This window comes from Macaca mulatta, chromosome 11, assembly GCF_049350105.2.
Source record: "Macaca mulatta isolate MMU2019108-1 chromosome 11, T2T-MMU8v2.0, whole genome shotgun sequence".
NCBI lineage: Eukaryota > Metazoa > Chordata > Mammalia > Primates > Cercopithecidae > Macaca > Macaca mulatta.
This window is the reverse complement of record NC_133416.1, coordinates 105799650-105805180: the sequence shown is the minus strand read 5'-3', so window position 1 is coordinate 105805180 and position 5531 is coordinate 105799650. Positions and strand designations below refer to the sequence as shown.

General features: G+C 45.6%; 1 non-coding gene across 1 annotated transcript; it reads right to left on the bottom strand.

Annotated features, from left to right (window-relative positions):
• Nucleotides 1-4788: 4788 nt before the first annotated feature.
• On the bottom strand, nucleotides 4789-4860 carry TRNAW-CCA (transfer RNA tryptophan (anticodon CCA)). The gene has a single exon. It is a non-coding gene; the product is annotated as a tRNA-Trp (tRNA).
• Between the last annotated feature and the right edge of the window lie 671 nt (nucleotides 4861-5531).

The following is a 5531-nucleotide window of genomic DNA, read 5'->3' as shown; positions in this document are numbered from 1 at the left end:
TTTTCTCTTGCATTTTTTTTTTCAGTGAAAGATGTGTCCTGTCAGAAGCAAATTCTACCACTTATACTCTGGCTCTTGCCCTCCTCAAGGAATTGACTCTTTCCATCACCTCCTTAATACTTGTTTCAACATAAAAGATAATTTTTAAAGTGTTTGATCAATGTAACACACAAAACACAAAGGCTAAGCATGGTGGCTCACGCCTGTAATCCCAGCACTTTGGGAAGCTGAGGCAGGCAGATCCCTTGAGCCTAGGAGTTTAAGACCAGCCTAGGCAACACAGTAAAACCCCATCTCTACAAAAGAAATACAAAATTTAGCCAGCATGGTGCCCACCTGTAGTTCTAGCTACTAGGGAGGCTGAGGCTGCAGTGAGCCATAATCCCATCACTGCACTCCAGCCTGGGCAACAGAGTGAGACCCTGTCTCTGAATAAATAAAATACCAAGTCGTTTTAATTCAGAAAATTTCACAGGGAAATGAGAGTTTTGAGAAATCTTAATATTCTGACTGGTCAGAATGTCCAACAGAGACTAGGCTGGAGTACAGTGGCATAGTCTTGGATCACTGCAACCTCTGCCTCCTGGGTTCAAGCATTTCTCCCTGCCCCAGCCTCCTGAGTAGCTGGAATTACAGAAGCCTACTAACCCCCCAGCTAATTTTTTTGTATTTTAGAGGCTGGGTTTCGCCATGTTGACCAGGCTGGTCTCGAACTCCTGACCTCAGGTGATACACCTGCCTCAGCCTCCCAAAGTTCTGGGATTACAGGCGTGAGCCACTGTGCACGGAGGATGCAATTTTTAGGGAGAGGGGGAGACAGAGTCTCCCTCTGTTGCTCAGCCTAGAGTGCAGTGGCACAATCTCAGCTCACTGTAACCTCTGCCTCCCAATTCAAGCAATTCTTCTGCTTTAGCCTCCTGAGTAGCTGGGATTACAGGCGCCTGCTGCCATGCCCAGCTAATTTTTTTGTAATTTAGTAGAGACAGAGTTTCACTATGTTGACCAGGTTGGTCTCGAACTCCTGACCTCAGGCAATCCGCCTGCCTCGGCCTCCCAAATTGCTGGGATTACAGGCATAAGCCACTGCGTCTGGCCTGATGCAATTTTTTTTTTTTTTTTTTTTTTTTTTTTTTTGTAATCAGAAATCTTTCCTATGACTTAAAAAAAAAAAAAAAAAAATCATCTGGAGCTGGGCCCGGTGGCTCACACCTGTAATCCCAACACTTTGGGAGGCTGAGATGGGCGGATCACCTGAGGTCGGGAGTTTGAGACCAGCCTGACCAACATGGGGAAACTCTGTCTCTACTAAAAATACAAAATTAGCCGGGCGTGGTGGTGCATGCCTATAATCCCAGCTACACAGGAGGCTGAGGCAGGAGAATCACTTGAACCTGGGAGGCGGAGGTTGCAGTGAGCCAAGATTGTGCCATTGCACTCCAGCCAGGGCAACAAGAGCAAAACTCCATCTCAAAAAAAAAAAGGCCGGGCGCGGTGGCTCAAGCCTGTAATCCCAGCACTTTGGGAGGCCGAGGTGGGCGGATCACAAGGTCAGGAGATCGAGACCACAGTGAAACCCCATCTCTACTAAAAATACAAAAAAAATTAGCCAGGCGCGGTGGCGGGCGCCTGTAGTCCTAGCTACTCAGGAGGCTGAGGCAGGAGAATGGCGTGAACCCAGGAGGCAGAGCTTGCAGTGAGCCGAGATCGCGCCACTGCACTCCAGCCTGGGCAACAGCGTGAGACTCCGTCTCAAAAAAAAAAAAAAAAAAAAAAAAAAAAAAGAGGGTGGGTAAAATGAGGCTGAGACCTACTGGGCTGCATTCCCAGACAGTTAAGGCATCCTAAGCCACAAGATGAGATAGGAGGTCAGCACAAGATACAGGTCATAGGCTGGGCGCAGTGGCTTATGCTTGTAATCCCAGCACTTTGCGGGGGCCAAGGCAGGCAGATCATGAGTTCAGGAGTTCGAGACCAGCCTGACCAACATGATGAACCCGTCTCTACCAAAAATACAAAAATTAGCCGGGCATGGTGGCGCGTTCCTGTAGTCCCAGCTACTTGGGAGGCTGAGGCAGGAGAATTGCTTGAACGCGGGAGGTGGAGGTTGCAGTGAGCCGAGATTGCACCACTGCACTCCAGCCTGGGCAAGAGTGAGACTGTCTCAAAAAAAAAAAAAAAAAAAAGACACAGATCATAAAGACCTTGCTGGTAAAACAGGTTGCAGTAGCCTGCCAAAACCCACCAAAACCAAGATGGCAATGAGAGTGACCTCTGGTTGTCCTCACTGCTACACTCCCACCAGCACCATGACAGTTTACAAATGCCATGGCAATGTTAGGAGGTTACACTATATGTTCTAAAAAGGGGAGGCATGAATAATCCACCCCTTGTTTAGCATATAATGAAGAAATAACCACAAAAATGGGCAATCAGCAGCCCTCTGGGCTGCTCTGCCTATGGAGTAGCCATTCTTTATTCCTTTACGTAATAAACTTGCTTTCATTTTATGGACTCGCCTTGAATTCTTTCTTGTGTGAGGTTCAAGAACCCTCTCTTGTGGTCTGGATCGGGACCCTGGTAATACCGACGTAATAAACTTGCTTTCATTTTATGGACTCGCCTTGAATTCTTTCTTGTGTGAGGTTCAAGAACCCTCTCTTGTGGTCTGGATCGGGACCCTGGTAATACCGAGATTTATTTTTCTTTCACAGGACTTAAGTAAAATAATCTCAGGAAAAAAAAAAAGCTAGGCTATTAAACAGGTGAAATAAATGAGCAGAGCATTCTGTAGTAGTGGATAAGTCCTCTTGGAAGAATAAAGAAGTCCTCTTGGAAGAAGAATAAATAAATAAGAATAAATAGACATTTCTTAGTGAAATAGAACAAATCCACAAAGCTGTCTTTTCTAGACAGGTCCATGTTTCAGTTTAAATCCTGACACTTCATAGCTCTTGATAGCTCTTTGTTTCTACCTTTACTATAAAACTCTTTCTGTATATCATCCCTATATCATGAGTGTAGAAAATTAAGTTAAAAAGTGTTGGATTTGCAGTCTTTTCAAAGTTATAGAAAGTCATCAGATGGAGCATTCTAAAAAACTACAGATGCCCAGCCTTGGGAAAGACTCTGGGACCTGGGAAGTGACAGTTATAGAGCCATAACAGTATTAATAATGACATGTATAACAGCTTCGAAAACATTTTGATGTATTTTATCTTATTTGATCCTTTTAACCTGTGGGGTAAGTAGGACCTGTAGTCTTGCCTTGCTTTATAGGCCAGAGGTCTTCAAACTTTGGCTTGCATCAAAATGGCCTGGAAGGTTTGTTGCTGTGCCCCACACCCAATTTTCTGAGTCTGTAGGTCTGAGGTAAGGCCTGAAAATTTGCATTTCTAACTTATTCCCAGAATGCTGGTCCAGGAACAGTTCTTGGCCATTTTTTAGTCTTTGTGAAGCTGGTTGGATTGTCTCAGTCATGAATTATAGTTCTGCATTGCCCTCGGAATAAAATCTAAATTAGTTGGAATGGCACACTGGTCCTGTATGCTGATTCCTATTTACCTCTCCAGTCATTCTGCAGAACTAGTAGTTCTTGACGGAAGCTGTCAAGGGCTACCATAATAAAAGTAAACAGATACTTATTTTCTTAGAGATCTTGAGGCCAGCAGTCTAAGATCAAGAGGCCAGCAGGGTTGGCTTCTTCCTAGACCTTGGCTTGTAGATGGCTTCTCTCTTGCTGTGTCCTCACATGGCCTTTCCCCTGTGTGCACACATCCTTGGTGTCTGTGTGTCCAAATTTCCTCTCATAAGTATGACACCAGTCAGACTGGATTAGGACCCACCCTAATGGCTTCATTTTTACTTAATCATGTCTTTTTTTTTTAGATGGAGTCTCACTGTGTTACCCAAGCCAGAGTGCAGTGGCGCCATCTTGGCTCACTGCAACCTCTGCCTCCTGGGTTCAAGCAATTCTCCTGCTTCAGCCTCCTGAGTAGTTGGGATTACAGGCACCTGCCAGCATGCCTGGCTAATTTTTGTATTTTCAGTAGAAATGGGGTTTCACCATGTTGGCCAGGCTGGTCTTGAACTCCAGACCTCGTGATCCACCCACTTCGGCCTTCCAAAGTGCTGGTATCACAGGCGTGAGCCACCAAGCCCAGCCGTCACACATTCTTTCAACTGCTTGTTTCTACCTTTATTATAAAGTATTTATAAAGAGGGATCCAGAGTTGTTCACCTGGTTCAGAATCTTGGGTGACCCTTAGCAGGTCACTAACCCTGTGAGCCACAGCCACATTTGTAAAAGTGGGATAATAGTCAAACATTGTGAGGTTGTTCACAGTGTTGGCACACGGTAAGGGCTAAGACATTTGATTAGTATAACATTCAAAATTAGAAATTGTACACTATTGTACTCTCGAAAGGCAAACAGCCTAAAACTTTGGAAAAAACAGCTTGTACAGTATATTGTACACTTCCTGTGATAGACTAGTGGACTGATAACACCCACTAATGCACAGCAGTAATAGTCCACCTCTTTACACATTATGCATGTTAAGTGACAAAAAAAAAACTCACTTTAAAAGGCCAAATGATAAAAACATCAGCCTTGAGGCTCTTCGATATAGAGTAAATCGTATCTTCCTGCAAACCAAGGATTAGTACCATAACACCTGAAAGAGGACAAAATTCTAACATTCAAGAAAACTGGCGGCGGGAATACACCTCAGCTTCTAGGAGTCGGTAGTTTAAAATAACGTAAGAGAAATGGGAAACAAAAACACGACTTGACCCCGACGTGATTCGAACACGCAGCCTTCTGATCTGGAGTCAGACGCGCTACCGTTGCGCCACGAGGTCCTGCTGGGCTGTGGCTCACGCAGTTTCTTAGGACACCGATAAATGGCTTTCCTTCCAAGAGTACCCGTCTTTCTCTTCCATTTACTCTCTGCCCCTCTACCCAGTATCTGTGGAACCAGGAGCCCGATTCCTTCAGCGTCCAAACTTTCCTGACTGCTAGTCCTCTAACCAAGGCTGGGACGTAACCAGCGGAGGCGGGAGAACCGGGCTTCCCGTTTAGTCGGGTCTCCAGGATCAAAGGAAATTGGCCCTTCCTCTTCTTTACCAAATGATTTCCGTTCTTACCCGCCCCGCCCCCGCCCCGTTAGGCGCGAGACTCCTCCCTCTCTCCCCTCCCCCAACAGGTTCCTCGCGCTGAGTTCGCGACCTCCAGTTGTAATCTGGAGAGGCGCCAGTACGCCGGCGCAGCTCTTCGCAAGATGGCGGCTGGAGGCAAGGGCGGAGGCTTTCAGAGCGTTTTTTTTTTCCCTTTCCTCTCTTCCTGCAAACAATGTAAGGCATTTTCTCTCAGGGGAGGCTTTCATTTCATGGTGGGCATTAAGCTTAAAAGTCACCATTTTGAAAAGACATGGTCGTACACTTAAGGGAAGTAGTTTAGCACATTATCTTTAACAGGAGTGTTCTGTCATTGAACGATACAGAAAATAATAACGGTCGACAAAAAGTCATAT